The sequence below is a fragment of the Sceloporus occidentalis genome, unplaced genomic scaffold (genome assembly GCF_023333645.1).
Source record: "Sceloporus occidentalis isolate IW3139 unplaced genomic scaffold, rSceOcc1.0.p SCAF_2, whole genome shotgun sequence".
NCBI lineage: Eukaryota > Metazoa > Chordata > Lepidosauria > Squamata > Phrynosomatidae > Sceloporus > Sceloporus occidentalis.
This window is the reverse complement of record NW_028316982.1, coordinates 105,623,308-105,640,138: the sequence shown is the minus strand read 5'-3', so window position 1 is coordinate 105,640,138 and position 16,831 is coordinate 105,623,308. Positions and strand designations below refer to the sequence as shown.

At 43.0% G+C, this 16,831-nt stretch overlaps 1 protein-coding gene across 3 annotated transcripts in view; it reads right to left on the bottom strand.

Moving 5' to 3' along the window:
- JMJD1C (jumonji domain containing 1C) overlaps positions 1–16,831 on the bottom strand; it is a 169,564-nt gene that overhangs the window by 143,457 nt on the left and 9,276 nt on the right. For 2 of the 3 annotated variants that reach the window (XM_089510531.1, XM_089510530.1), the window contains exon 1: positions 1,758–1,876. The exons of the other annotated variant lie outside the window; for it this stretch is intronic. The gene's annotated coding sequence lies outside the window, so the exon portion shown is untranslated. Of the gene's footprint in view, positions 1–1,757; positions 1,877–16,831 lie in introns of those variants that run through there. 3 annotated transcript variants of the gene reach the window in all.

The window sequence follows — 16,831 nt, the reverse complement described above, 5'->3', positions numbered from 1 at the left end:
ATTAATACCTTTCCTATGAAAGACAAAGAGGCACACAAGGCAAACTCTGAAAACAAGAGCAGGCTTCTGGCGGCCGTGAACCACGTCTCAGCTGTGAAAATAACTGTCACTTTCTTTGTTACGGGAAACTTCTTCAATACTTTACCAGGGAAATAGCAATTGGAGCCTATGCAGAGCAATCACGAAACGCAATGGAGAGACCCTGAGCAGATTTTGGAAATCGTGTGGTTGTTGTGTTGTTGTTTTTACAAACATTGCCCCACAAAATATGAAGATTTGCAAAAATGTAGTAGTAATCTATCTTTCTATGCATCTCATAGCCGGATGACACAAAAGGGCATTCAAACTGAAGGTGAAACCTTTTCAGAGACTTGGAATGCCATCTGCATCTGATGCATTCATGCTCCTGGCCAAGGAAATCCTGACTGTGCTTCCCTCCCCGCCTCCTCCTCCTCCTCCTCCTCCTCTCCACAGAATGTAATCCTGGCTGGCTTTCCCTTCCCTCCATGCTCCTTCCAACACCCCTTAGGAAAACACTGGCAGCCGGAGGGACCCAGTGCTATTCAGAAACACAGGAAAGGAAAAAAGAAGAGAGAGCACAGACTTTGCAAATGGTGTGCAAGAGGTTTCCATTCCGCCTGCGACTGTTGTTCAGCCCTTGACATTTAAAAAGCCGCCACCATCACCACCCACCAGATTTGCCAGATGACAGCCCAGCGTTTTGCAATGGGAGAGATAAATATGGCATGGGTCCAAAAAGGAGGGGAAGAGGGAGAGAAGATAAATAAAGCCCAATCGATGAGTTTTATCCACCTTCCCCTATCAGATATGCTAGTCTCACACACACACACACACACACTGCCTACATTAATATTAAGCAAATGGGCAGCAGGAGCTGCCTGTGAGAGAAAGAAAGAGACCACACAGCCCTCCTTTCCTTTTTCCTCCCCCTTTGAAAGCTCCCATCTGTAAATCACCAACAGTTGGCAGCAACCGAGGAGGAGGAGGAGGAGGCTGTACTCACCCTCGTTTTCTGTTTTACGTTTCATGGTCCACGTCAACCTGGTTGTACCCCACAGATACACACACACACACACACACACAACAAACGTAGAGAAAAGGCGAGCAATATATATATATATGTGTGCGTGTGTGTGTTTCTTTATTACGTTTCACCATCCACATCAACCACAGATACTATGCACACTCACTCAGAGTGTGTGTGAGAGTAAAAATGTAGAAAGGGAAGGGAGAACAAAAACAACAACAACAATGAAGCCCAACTGATGGTTGTTATCTGCTTTCCCCATCAGATGTGCTTCTCTCTCTCTCTCTCTCTCTGAGACACACACACTCCCTATATTGAGAGAGAAGATAAAGCCCAATCAATGACTTCTAGTATTAGTATTCTTCTTATGATGCTTTATTTGTATAGGGCTGTAGATGTAGGCAGCGCTGTACAGACAGACAACAAAACAAAACAGATAAAGTAAGCCTGCTGTTCTACCTATCCACTGGGGAGGGAAAGAGGAATGGGGGGAGCAGTGTCTGTGTGTTTGTGTATTCCACACACACACACACACACACACACACAGACTGCCATCTCTGTGGGGCCTGGGGGGGGGGGGAGACCAAATCCGAGCGGGAAGTGTCAGGGCTCCACTCTGTCTCTATCTGGGGAGGGTTTTTGTGTTCCCCGAGGGAGGGAGGGAGGGGAAGCAGAAGGCCCTTTGCTAGGATTCCTCCTGCTTACGTACCGAGAGCTCAGGGCTGCGGGAGTCCCGGTGGGAGACGGTGCGGATGACGCCGGCCCTCCAGCGCCCCTTCTTCTTCTTCCTCTTCTCGGGAACAAGGGGAGGCTGTGGCTGTTGCTGTTGCTGCTGGGTCTGCGTCTGCGGCGGCTGCTGCTGTTCCTCCTCGCCTCCCGCTCCGACACACAAGAAACGCTTCCCGACCAGCTCAGGACGAGACTCTAAGGCAGCAGCAGCAGCAGCAGCAGCCGCCATGGCGGAGACGCCGACTGACCAAGCCTCCCCCTCGTCGTTCTATCTCTATGGGTCGCTCGCTCGATCATGCCCAGAGCGCGAGGGCGAGGCGGCGGCGGTTGGAGCGGCGGCGGTCTCGCGCCTCGACTGCCTCAAGCGCGCGCGCGCTCTATGTCTGCCTCATGCGCGCGAGCTCCCTCGCTCTCTCTGTCTCTCTCTGCCCCATGCGCGCGACCAGCCCCTCTCTGTCTCTCTCTGACACACACAGGCAGCGGAGGGAAACGGCGCTGCGGACCCCCTCCCCGACCACTCCGCCCACACACACACACACACAGGCCCACTGCCATGGAGACCGGCACAACGCGCCGTCTCCCTCCGCCAGACACAAACGCCACGGAGAGAGAGAAAGAGAGGGAGGGAGGGAGGGAGGAGGAGGCTGGGCCAGCGCCAGCTGAGGGGAAAGAGTCCCTCACAGCCACGGCTGGTGGGAAACAACTTCTTCTTCTTCTTCAGCCCAGACCTGCTCTGTCGCCCTTTTCAAAACACTCATTCACACTTTTTAAGACTTAAAAATAATGGAGGACGTTTACCACATTAAAGGCTCAGGAAATGGAGGACCTTTAACCACAGACAAATCAGCTAGAAACACTCAGAGATGGGAATTCAGGCTTCTCAGGGCCAGCATTACAGGACGCTTACCGCATAAAAATAAGCTTAGAAACATTCATTGAGATGTGAATTCAAGCTTCTTAGGGTCAAAAAATGGAGGACCACATAAAAAAGCTAGAAAGACTCAGAGAGATGTGAATTCAGGCTGCTCAGGGCCAAAAAGGGATGTTGTTTACCACATTAAAAAAACAACACTCAGTGTCAAAATACATTTACCACAGGAGAAAATGTAGAAACACTCACAAAAAGGTAAATTCAGGCTTCTCGGGGTCAAATGTGGAGATTTACCACAGAAAAAAACATGAAGACACTGATAGAAAGGTAAATCCAGGCTTCTTAGGGCCAAAAAATTTAGTCATGCTTCTCAGTCATGCTCAACATGGAGGACCTTCAAGAAAAATGGAGATCGTGACCAAACGAAAACGCAGGACACTGGCAGAAATATAAGTCCATGCCTCTTAGTCATGCTGAGAATGGAGGACGTTCCAGAAAAATGGAGGGCATGGTCAAACAAAAGCTCAAAACTCTCAGAGGTGTAAGTCAATGCTCAGTCATGCTCAGCCTCAGTGTGGCAACCCCCCTCTGAAGATACTTAACAAGAAAAACCTGTGCAAGCATCGCCACGGGTTGGAAATAACTCTAAGACGCTGGACAACAAACAACAGGCCATGCTCAGGATGGAGGACATTTTGGAGTGTAGGACATGAGCTGGGAAAGAGGGACATCTGGCCACCCTGTATATTGTCGAGTCAGGACCACTCGTCTCAGAGACTATGGAGGAGCCTTCTCCTTGTTGTTCTCCTTAACAGCTTCTTCGACCCATGGCGGCCCTACGTAGGAGAGCCTTCCAAGTCACCATGTTCTTAACTGCCCTGCTCAGCCCCTGCAGACCCATGGCCCTAGAAATAATGCAGTTTGACACTGCTGTAACTGCGGTGGGATTTGAAGTTTTATAAGGTTCTTTGCCTTCTCTGCTTAAGTGGGCTGCAGCTCCCAAAAACTACATCTTCCAGGATTTGTAGGATAGCATCAGGGCCATTAAAGCATTATCAAACTGCAGTAGTCCCATAGTGTAGATGCACCTCTATCCATCAGGAAAGCAGTCTTCCTGTTTTTTCCCTGCACTTTCTCAAGCATTAGCATAGTGAGTCCTTTCTTATCATGCTGTGGCCCAAATAGGGGCATCTCAGTTTAGTCATGTTGGCTTCCAGGGAAAGTCTGGGCCTGGTTTGCTCTAGGACCCACATATGGGTCTTTTCAGCAGGTCCACTGTCGCCTCTTAATCCCAACAGAGAACTATTAGTTTGGTGGGGAAACAAAGACCACAGTGCCTTCCTTCCCACTCGGGGACACATTGCCAGGACACATTCTACATTTCAGCCTTCCCAGGAGGAATTCCAAAATGTCCTTCATTTTGAGCATCACTAAGAAGAATGCATTGACATTTATAGGAGCGTTTTGAGGTTTTTCCTTTGGCCTTGTACTCCATTTTTCTATAATGCCCTACATTTTTTGCAGGGCCTTGCCCTCCTTTGCAGTTTGGACATCTGGTTACCCACCTCTGCTTCTGAAGGGGATAACAGAGAAAATGGCAGTGCCTTTTTCCCTACCAACCCCCCCCCCCAACACATACACGCACACACACAAGCACATTCCCATTCCTCACGCGCCTTGAGCCCCTCTGGCGCCACTGGAAAGGAGCAGCTGGAAGACAGGGGAATTGATATTCTGGGAGAGGGGTGGGCGTGAGGAGGGCTGCCTGTGACAGGAAAAGGAAAGGGGAGGGGGGGGGGAAACTCCACAAGTGAGGATTCTTCCTACTTTGGGGGTTTGCTTTCTTTCTTCCTTCGCCCCTCCACTGAAGTGGGGGGCCTGGAAGGGGATGGATACAAATAATAGAACAGAAGCCGTAGTATTTTCCGGCCAACATGCTGGGAATGTGCAACTAGCAGGGCAAGGGCCCAGCAACAATGCCAGGTGGTGATTGGGGGGCTTTTGTTGCGGGGGCGGATGTGGTTTGGGTCTGGTTGGTCGGCAGTTTTGTTGCTACCTCTTACTCTGATTAAGGATTGTGAGGTGAAAAACACACAAAAAAGCAGTGCCCTCCCACTTGATTTTGCAAGCTTCTTGCCTTTCTCTTGGCAGCCTGCCTCCCCTTGGTTCCTGTTCCAGACACTGCCTGCTCCTATATTATCCATACAGGGTTGATCTGGATTTTGTTTTGTTTTTCTTCAGTGCTTCCCCCCCCCCTCCTCTCCTCTCTCTCATCTCTGCAGGATGACTCACAATGGCTGAGGTCACTCTCTCTTGCTAAATGAAAACACCCACCCAGGGAAAATTCTACCTATCCAGGGTAATGTGTTTTTTTGTGCTGAACAGGAGACTTGCCATGGTTACTGAGCTCTGCTGCTGCTGCAATTGGAAGGACTGCATCAGCCTGAGGAAAGCACACAGAAGAAGGAAGCTTGTTAAGGTTGTTTTGGAAAGAGCCAGGAAGCTGAAATATTTCAGCCTGCCCTGACACGTTATTTCCCCCCACCCCCCGGTTGCAGGTACGCTATAGTTCCAGGTCTCCCTTTGCTAAATCTTGGCAAGGGAGTTCTTTCTGAGGATACGGAGCGCCTGGGCAAGGACATTATGTATGCAGAGGGTGGCTGAATTAGCACAGGGTGAAGGCTGTACTGTTACACTCCATGCCTCCAAAGTTCCAGTTCAGCCAGAAAAGGAAGCAAGGCTTACTTACACACAGCTGTCGCTAAGCGCTCTGTGTGGGCTAGTGGGCAGAGGGCTGGGCAGGCATCTTGCAAGCCTGTCCAGCCAAGAGCACAAATACTCCACACTGCAGAAATGCTTGGACTAGGCTGAATTTTCCCTGTGCTTTTATTTCATAAATCAGGTTAATGAGATGGCGGAGCTAGCATTGCCTGGAACTTCACCATATCCCTTTAAAGCTAGTGATTAAGCAGGAAATGCAGTGCGGTGCCGACTCCCATAAGCTTGTTTCCAGGTGCTTTTCCTTTTCCACTGTCACTTGCTATAGTGTCCTGGACTCCCAAGTGTGCTACACATCAGGTAGGAGGATGGGTGTCAGAAAAGGACAGAAGAGAACAGGCTAGAGAAGCCAAATTGTTGTTTCACACAATTAGAAAATTCAGAGAAGCAGAGCAAATTTGAACACATCTGGCAAAGCTATGTTAAGGACAGTAATGGATTTTGCTGTTGCACACCAACACACAGATTCCCCTTTCCCCAGACAGTTTTCAGCTAAACCAATAGAAATGAAGAAGGCTGCAGATATTGGCTGAGAGAAGCTTGTCCCAGAAAATGAGCAGAAAGTGGCCAAGATCCTGTATCAGGAGAGGAGAGTATCATGTAGCTGTCTCCATAGCTATGTTTCCTAATGCTACTCCTTAAATTTCACCTTAAGTGATTCATTCCCCACGCTCCAACATAGCCATTTCCATGTTGTTGGAGGGCAGGGGAAGGAGACATGTCTAGCATTTCCCCCTCTGTAATCTGGACATGCTGCAAGAGACATCTGCAGGAACCTCTGGGGGTACTCAGGAAGTCCCTGCAGGCAATGCCCTTGCAGCATATACAGCTACAGAAAAAATATCTGGTTCCCCCTAACCCCCCACCTTTCTCTAACAACACTGGAGCGGCTATGTTGGGGGTGGCTTTCAATGCTTACTAATTGGGTTTTGGAGGGCATTTTGGTCGTTGCATGGTTGAAACAGAACTATCTGTGATCAGTGAGTGTCCAATAGATGTGGAATCTCACATGGCAATCATGACAGTGAGGGGAAAGTGTCCCACCCTGCCATGTGCGAGGCATGGGGATTTAAGTAATTGATAAAACGGGCCAAAACAGAGATACAGTCAAAGGAGAAGGCATGTAGCCTTATTCACATCTATAGTGTAATAATGATAATCTGGATAATAATGAATTCATCATTTTATTATATATCATAATTGACCATAGAAAAATCAGTAAACTTTAGTTGTTCATAAAAAATTAATAGCTGTAACATTTAGGACAGACCTTTTAAAAACTATTATCTATTATCATCTATTATCCCCTCTGTTGTAAGCTGCCCGGATTCCCAGTGATTGGGTGGCATATAAATAAATCCTATTATTATTATTATTATTATTAAAATCAATATAAGTTAAGTTAGGCTTGATTAACCTAGGTCCCAGTGGTAACTGGAATGGAAACTACTGTCTGTCTGTAGGCTTATAATTTTAATATACACATATAATTTAAGATGGTTATAAAGAGCTGGATTATTTTCATTCTCTCCAATAGTCCCTCAGACATTAATACAGAATAAAAGTGTAGCACACATATACTATGCATACAGAAATACCATAGGTCCTGATGAATTAACTGGGTAACTTCAAGAGAAGATAGCATTGGACTGAAACTTAAGTAAGACTTAAAAGATTTTAAACTTTGCATGTTTTATGCAACTTTATATTGTTTTAGCAAGATGGTTTAAACTGTTCTAAAAATTTATTGTAAAGTTTTTAATGGATTTTACCTGTGAGCCACCTTGAGTCCCTTTCTGGGACAAAGGCATTATATAAATAAAATAAATAAAAATAATAAATAAGAAGCATTCACTGAACTGACTCTTTTAGGGTGAAAATTGATCCATGTGCAGTAAGTTGTCCCAGTGGTAGCTGGAGACTTCAGAAGCTTGGTCATATGAACAGTCCATCCTTTTCCTTGCTTCTAATCTCTTCCTATAACTTTGTGTTCATGCTAGCAATGGGAGAATCCACACCAGATTGTAGGCGATCCTGAAGAAGACTTAATAATTAGTCAACATGAGTGTTACCCCTCTGCAAAAGTGGGGTATAATCAGACTGTAGGATGCTTTTTAGTTCCTTCATCCCTAGACACCATTGCACAAAACATTTGTGTAGGCGGGGGTGGGACATGGGATGCCGGCTGACCATTTTGTCCAGTTTGCTGTCACTCAGCAGCATTGCCAAGCATCTAGAAGTTGCCAGCAACAAATGGAGGAAAGCAGCTACACCAAAGACATGTAAACACTGATGGCTGAGATCCTGAATGCTCAGGATATTCGTCTTGCTTTGTGAGGCAATTGCCCTTTTTATTGGCCAATAAAGAGATCAAGGCTTATTAATGCTGCTCCCTTGCTTTATACCAAATGGTTTTATAACTCTTGAACTGTAATTGATTAATTGATCAAATCACAGTGTGGTCAGTTTTGTCACATAACTCAATAGTTGTCAACAGTGTGATTTTAGAAGGCTCAAAAAGACAAACAAAATGGTCAAAGCAGATTAACCATTGAATCACAGGCACTAGAAGGGATTTGAACTATCTTGTTGTCTTAAGGCAGTTACCTTTCTTCATTAAACTGCATGGCTGCTGTACATTAATCACTGTTCAACTACACAGGTTCATTCCTCATCTGTTCTTACTTTAGAACGTTTGTGCGCCTCCTCCCAACCCTAAAGTAGATTAGAATCCCACTTCATCAACAAAGACACATAGAAAGGGCAAAGAAACTTTATACAGTACTTCTTCTACCCCAATGGTGAGTAAGACAGAGTGGCTGGAGTGTGTTAAGTAATCTTGGGCAAACAATGCATTGAACAAAGGAATAACCTACCTCATTCTGATAATGAGAAAAATACAATAGGTTCCCTTATAGAAGTTACAGCTGCCTCATATAAACTTACATCCAGCTAAAAGTAGTCATTATTACAGCTAAAATGCTATGCAAGGGGAAGCCCCACTGAACTCTCAGGAATTTCCTTATGGATCAACATACATAGATTGTGCTATAAGTCTTATTGAAATCAATAGAACAAATGAGTAATAGCTAATTTAAATGAAATTGCTGTCAATGGATTTAGTAATGGCTAATTTTAGGCAGATGATGTGCATAATCCTGACAATCCATCTGCCGCATTTCCCCCCATAGCTTTCTCCTTGGAGCCCCCCCTTCTTTCCCCCACCTGAACAAGCCAATTAGTACAAAGGTAATCACTGAGGAGGAAAGCAGGAAGCAGCTGCCAGGGCTCACATGATGAGAACGGCGGTAGTGGGTGGAGAGAAAGGTAAGGAAGAACTATATCCAGAACTGGTCTACTCGGAGGATGCATTCAATTGTGTTTTAGGTTAACTGTCAAATTCTTATGTTTCTAGCAGGCTCAAAAATACACATAAATCAGTCTGGCTGCTTCCCTATTCTGTCTTTTATCAATTGAACAATGCAATCAATTACACACTAGTTTTTGCTTTATAGTGATGCAATATTCATGGGGTCAGGGTATTGTAGTGTTGTTATTTATATGAATAGAATAGAATACATCTTCTGGCCATGATTAGCATAGAATAGATTGGCCAGATTACTTATGTGTGATTACAGATGTTAAAAAAAACCCGCCACACATATAAAACTGGCATTGTATATATGTGTACTCTGCCCACTCTTGAAGGTTGCATTAGTGGTGGCCAGAGGGTAGTTCAGAATGTACTGGATCATTTGCAATAGATTTGAAAGGATTTGACTCCCAACTGTCTGGAAAATAGCAACAGCACAAAGGCTTCTTTTCCGCATCTGCATTAGGCTGCAGACATTGAAGTTAGTTTGCAGACAGGGAGACACCAGGAGTGAATTTTTCTGTGACAGGGCTGAGCTCAGTCCTGGTACTGAAAACAAATTCCTGGGCTCAGCATGTTCTCAGAGCCCTAAAGACAGACAATGGCAAACCTCCTCTTGAAAAAATCTTGCCAAGAAAACCTGGTAATAGGTTCACCTCAGAATCACCATAAATCAGAAATGACTTGAAGTTATGTAATTTAGATATTGTTTGTTATGGTGTCTTGTATGTATGTATGTAGATATTTAAGTTATAGTTCTGTTCATTGTCAAGTTATTAACAATAAATAATATTTTAAAAAAAGAAATGACTTGAAGGTACACAAAACAACCTTTGCTCCTTAATGTCAAGGGTATCCCTTCTGGCCCATGCTCTGCTATTTTGCAGCCTGCTCTACAGCAGCTTGGGGTTCTAATAAAAAACAACACAGATCCTGGAAGCCCTAAGTCTCTGGTTTAGAGTATTTTCAAATTACTGTTTCTCCTCCCCTTGACAAGTAACCTCACTGAAGGATCACAGCCAGCCATTATCACATGCCACTAAAGCCGGGACCCTTTTCAAAGGATAATCAAATACATATAGTGCTTTAGAACATTCAGACCTCTTCCTGTCTGTCATTTGACCCCAGTAATCTTTACACCATTTCCAAAGTAGACTGCAGATTGGAATGAGGGAATTGAATCTGAGATAATAATGGCATACTGCCAGATTGTTTATTAAATGGCAAAGGTGAGAGTTGGCACCAGAATTTCCTGCTACACAGCCAAGTCACTTGGCTGCTGTACTAGAGATCTTCTGAGGGAACCCCCTTTCCCCAAAATACTGCCTAGTCTTGATTCAAATGTACTTACTCTTCCATTATCCTATTGCTAACTTAGTCCCTCTGATGCAGAATTCACATCTGCCACATTAATACATTTTCCACAATGCCACCTCTGCTACCTTTTGGAATATCTGTTATCAGCAGATACTGATTAACCGGGGTGATGAAGAAAGGAGCAGTCACTCCTAATTGAAAACCAAGACAAAGAGAGATGAGTCCCTGCCAGAAGCAGCCTAGCTCTTTCTCTTTTGTAAGGTCTTATTTGCCTTGGTGAATCTTCTTTTGAGCTGGAGAAAAAGACACCCCTGAATAGAAAGCCCTCCTAAAAGCAACTTCTGTAGTGGGAATGTTGGGAAAACAGCACACGAGTACAATATTATGCTATGACCAGAAAAAACAAAACAATTTCTGCACTGTTAAGTTTTAAATCCTTCTTTAAAACAGTGGTTTTGTTTTGGGGTTTTTTGTTTTTTGGTAGAATGCAGTGGAATGAGACAGCTTTTCATATTGTTGTTATATGCCTTCAAGTCATTTCTTACAACAATCCTATCACAGGGTTTTCTTGGCAAGATTTGTTCAGAGGGGTGTTTACCTCTGCCTTCCTCGGAGGCTGAGAATGAATGGCTTGCCCAAGGTCAGCCAGTGGGATTCCATGGCTGAGCAAGTATTCAAATCCTAGTCTTAAGAGTCATAGTCCAGAATTCAAATTTCTGTATGACATCAGAATTAAAAGATTCTCATAGCACATTTATGCTTCTCGGATATTGCTATTCTTGCAGGAGGTAAAGTTATAAGCTCACAAGGAATTATTATACTGACTATGGTCACCCATTCATACAATGGGATGAATGCAGCATTAAGTAATGGATTTGATAGCAACTTAATCATTACATTTTTCTCTGGAAGTTATTCACACATTCCATTGCCACTTACATGTATTTGTGAACTAGTATATCACCACATGCTTTGGACTTCCAACTCACAGAAGTCCCAGCCAGCATGGGCTATGATGGTAAGCAAGCAAGGTAGTTTTAATGTGAAGTCGAAGGCTTTCATGGCTGGCATCTGTAGTTTTTTGTGGATTTTTCAGGCTATGTGGCCATGTTCTAGAATAATTTCTTCCTAGCGAAATGTCAGGAAGAAACTCTTCTAGAACATGGCCACATAGCCTGAAAACCCCACAAAAAACTAAGGTAGTTTTAGTTCAAAAATTCTGGAAGGTCAAATATTCCCTAGCCCTGATACAATGCATTTTGAGACATCTTGATATTCTGGAAAAATGTTGGAGACTACAAGGAGGAATGCCACTGACTGTGCTCAGTTGTACATATAGGATCCAGAAGCAGTAATCAAATAGGTCTTAGTGACCTATACTTTGGAAATGATGGTCATGAAGAAATAGTACTGCTCTGCTGGCATATGTACACAATGCTGTCTAACAGAGCAATTCTAAGCAACTGGAGATCATATTCAACCTGGTTTACATAACAGTAATGTAAAAACCCTTAATGACCCCCATAATCCATTTGCATCCATCAGGAATTCAATCAATTCAGTTAAACAAGATGGTCCTTTTTCTCAGGAGGAAGTTCTGCTACTCAAGTGGGGATAACCAACTGGATCTATAGATTTTTTTAAATCTTTCCTTGAAGAAAGTAGCAGCCCCACATCAACTTTGAAGAAGGGGCTACTAGCTGGATGTGGGCCCAGAAAAAGTCTCATGCCAGATCTGAAACAATTCCTCTGACCGGCCCATTTCCGAGCATAATTTAAAGTGCTGACAATGCTTGCCTTTAATGCCCTTACACAGCTTGGCCTGGATACATCTTTTCCCATACACATCTGCCCATGTACTTAGATCACTAACTGTCCAAATACCCTGCAAGTATCAGTGCCTATCTGACCTTGGACGTTTAGCAGGGATCATGTCTGGTCAGTGTTTGGAGGGCTGACTGCTGGGGAATACAGGTGCTATGGACTATATTTTAGTAGAAGGCAATGGCAAACTACATCCCTTGCCTCAGAAAATCCTCTGACATTCACCTTATACAGTAGAGTCTCGATTATCCAACCATCAATTATCCAACAGTCCGGATTATCCAGCGTTGCTGCTCAGAGATTTCTTTACATTTTCAGAGGACTGAACTGTTTATACAGTACATGTTGATCAGTGATTTCTTTACATTTTTAGAGGACTGTTTATACATTACAATGTTATTCCTATAATGTTACTGCAACATTACTTTTACTGTTACTGCAATAAAACTTCAATACGTTTGCAATTCATAGTGATTTCAAGGCTTTTCTTGGACCCTCCGGATTATCCAACATTTTCGGCTATCCAACTATCAGCCCACCCGTTTGTCGGATAATCGAGACTCTACTGTAAGTGTATAAGGAATAGTAGGAGCAGGTAGACTCTTCCTTTAAAGTTTATAGTAAACTACACAGTACTTCCTAAATTCCTAAAAGGCCACCAACCCTTTTTCATAAATTCTATGGTTTTATTGATTTAATTTTTATTTAATTTATAGTCTGTTTCCCCCCATATCAGGCTCAAAGCAGCATTTATGCAATACTGATCAAACAGCAAGAACTAAAGAATGGAATGGGGCAGAATCCAATGTTAGGTGTTTATTACTGCAATCACAGAATTGAATAGAGATTATTTCTTCTTGCTACTGAAGACCCTTGCACAACCTAAAACCTGCTCCAGCATGCTGAGTGACCTCTACAACTACAGGAAGAAAGAGGTTTTGTTGTGAAGGCAGCACACCTCTGGTGACAGATTAGATTAAGGCATTGGTACTCAAATGTTTTACTCTTGGGAGCCCCTTTATAGCTACATGTGGACCTCACCCCCCAACTCAACATAGTATTTGAATTAAAATATTGTTTCTTTAGTGTATTTTCATTTGCATTCATGTATATTCATAATTTAACATTTTATAAGAAAATGACATCATTTAAATTAGAACAGCTTTATTTAAGCAGATTCAACATTTAACTCAACGCATGCATAAATTTTACACACAAAAAATTTGGGAGGAGGAGGAGGGAGCAGGGCCTCCAAGTCTTGTGCCTTCCCCCTTGAGCAACTCTTGCACCCCAATTGGGGGTCCCACTATTTGTGAACTACTGGATTGAGACCAAAGAAGGCTGGCCAGTCTCTTCATTAAGTACATTTGTAGTTTCAGAAATATTATAGATTTCTAGCACTGTGGGATTTTTACAGTATAGTTCAAGATAATCAGACTGCAGATCTATAGTTACTTACCTGGGGGTTTTCCCCACCGAAACTAATTTTACTTACTTCTGAGTAATATATTTCTTATTTATTTGTTAACAGATTTTATTTCTTAACAATATATTTTAGAGTCCAGTCTAATAGAACCATGAAAATGTAATTCTTCAAGCCATCTTAGATGTCACAATTGCACTAAGTCTGCAATCTACTGTACACTTTACTAGGATTAAGCCCCCTCCAACACTCTTAAGATTTACCTAGTAAATATGCTTAGAATCTTGTTCTACACCTGAAACTTGCTTAGAAGTAAGCTCCCTTGATGCCAATAGAATTTATTTCTAAGGATTAATACTTAACCCACTGATCCTAAACACATTTACTTGGAATAAAATCCCATCAATTTAATTGGAAACCTCTTCCATATACAGTAACTGTCCATACGACTGCAGCACAAATAAAAATAGAATTCATGTTACAGCCAAATACTTTATGAGACATCAGGTATCCTTAAGGAGCAGAGATGTAAGAGGCATTCACAGGTGTCATATATAGGATGTGATAATACATGTTTTTAAAAATATGTCCTCTGCTGCTGCTATTTTTTTAAAATGATTTCCTTTATTTCACCAAGGAGCTCAGAGTAAAACTGCATACTCCAAATCTAAGTACACCCAAACCATGAAAGTGTGTGTGTGTGTGTGTGTGTCTGTTTTAGGAATAACAAATTTTTGACTCAGGCATTTTGGAGTTGTAGTCCAAAAAGATAAACAGATTGGTGTAGTGGTTTGAGTGTTGGGCTCGGCCTCTGAAGATGAGGGTTCAAATCCTCACTTGGCCATGGATACCCACTGAGTGACCTTGGGCAGGTCGCATGCTCTCAGCCTCAGTGGACCGCAATGGCAACCCCCCTCTGAACAAATCTTGCCAAGAAAACTCTGTGATAGGTGGCTCACTTTAGGGTCGCCATAAGTCAGAAATTGTGATTGCTCACATCAACAAGTCCAACATCACCAAGCTCTGAAGCACTTAGGTACTTTAATGTATCTAACCTCAATGAAATGGATGGGTATGTTCCTCTAACTACAAAAGGCCCCAATCCAGTGCACAACTCCCCGACTCAAGCCCTGCACTGTCACTTTTGCACTACATTGGTTCTCCACAACAAGTAAACTAGGAAACTCATCAGCACCCGGAAAGCAGCATGGACAAAGGCATTGCATTCAATGCGACCAACATGATCTATACTCAGCATGTGGCCCTCCTGATGTAGCTGTGGTTACAACTTTAATCTCCTTTTTATTTATTAAAGCTCTTCCATCCTCCTTATCACAAGATGTTAGGATGGTGTAAAACTGAAAACGCTTGCTTTAATAATTTAAAAAAATGTTTTGGCTTAGCACCAGAAAGAACCCAACCTTTGCACCAGTTGGGTCTCCAAGAGAAGGGCATTTCACAAATGAGAAGGCTTTAAATGCCAGCACCCTGAATTCAGACTGAAAGCAAATTGACAGCCAGTGCAGCCCATCATCCCTAACTACTAGCTATTCTGGATAGGGCTGATGAGAGTTACAGTTCACCAACATTTTTTGAACATTTATGTGCACATTCTTTAGGAATTTGATTCACTTACTATCAGACTTTTTAATCCACTTCCTTTTCTTCTGTCACCAAATCTGATTTTTCGTTAATGACCTTGGAACTTTCTACTCATCCACCAAGAAGCGATTCTGGTCTCAACATGGTGGAAGGAACGGGTGGGATGAGATAGAGAAGCAATTCTAACCCATAAAAAAGCTTTGCTTTGAATAGAAAAGAAGACCCAAACAAAGCAGTAATCTTAACAGGCTGTCAACACAGAGGGAAGCAGAGAACTGTTTCCGTTTTCTATAGACCCCATTCACAGCGGCCTACAGTTTTTTTAGGCTCCAGTAACACCAAATGGAAGCAATAAACCAGTATAGCCATAAGACCTCGCTGCCATAGTTACAGTCCTGAAACTGAGCCATGCTGAACTCTCCCCTTCCTTTCTGGATCATGTTTCCTTTAGAAAAAGGAATTCAGGAAGCTTGTTCTTCCAGCTCTGCTTAGAGGGGAGAAAGGTACTTAACTCTCTCAGCACCTTAGGATGTAGAAAATCCCTTAAAACAAACAAGGAAGATAATGAATAATAAGAAATGAAAACACAAAGATAGATCTGACTTAATGGATAGGAATAATAAGACAACATGTTGATTTCTTTAAAACAAAAGAAAAAAGAAAATGCACACGTATGTATTGGTGTTTCTCCTGGCTATGAGATCAGACTGTTCCAAACTGAGGCTCCAAAGGATATACTTGCATTTCACTGTGGTATTCTCAAACCTGTCTAATCTGGGGTTAATGCAAATGTTTCAATCTGAAATTGCAATTCCAGATGGCTCAGGCTTTTTACTGTTGCCTTCAGGTCCTTTTAGCACATACTCAACCACACACACAAGATTCAATAAAAGAAAGATAGAGATGTAAACACAAAACACCAAAGGTTAAGAGAACCAAGTTTCTTTGTTGTCTCTGCCTTCTGACAAAGGTATTCCTAAAAAAAAAAACCTCTCCTAAATTCCATACTGTCAGGTTTAGAGGCAGGAAAATAAAAAGCTATTGAGAGAAGGGTTGGGGAGAGAGTATCTGAATAGGAGAGTTCTAAAGATGTCATGCCTGATGATTCACTTCCAGTTGCTTCAGCCTCTCCTGTTCAGACTTATACTTGTGATGCTCTCACAGACTCCAGCCTTTATTGTGACAGACCAATCATGCTATAACGCTTTGAACAGCCGGTACTGGTCTCAAGGGATGGGAAGGAGCTTTTGCTCTTATACCCTGCAAAACATCAGACTCTGGCAAGTTCTCAGTCTGATTCAGCAAGGCCCTTTCTCTGTTTTCAACATGGGATACACCAAAAGATAAACTGGAATCTCATTCCAATGCATGGTGGAGCATGCATACCTCCAATTCAACATCACTCGGGATGTAGCACCATGGAGACATGAGCAGAAACACTCCCTTATCTTCCCAAAGTCACAGCTGGGCAAATGGCAGCTTTTGAGGGGGAGGGGGGCATATTCAGACAGTGAAAATAATTCGGGCAGTTTCAAATGCATTTGATTAAACTTGGGGGTACTGCCAAAAAACCCCACTTAACCTGAGATAATCAATGTCGGGGGGCAGGGGCTCTTCGGTGTTTTCCTGAAAGATCTGCATTCTCAATGTGAATAGACCCAGGATGAGCCAGGATAAAAAACTACATGCCTTGAACGTGCTGTGCATACATTCGCATTGTTGACTCCATCTTCATTTGAGTGCTGACACATGTGAGCAAATGAATTTGCAGAAATGGGATTCCACAGTGTGAAGAAGAAACCTGGAACGCATGAGTGAGATTATTCGCATAATCGTGCTAAAAAACAACAATGTGTGAATGACCAC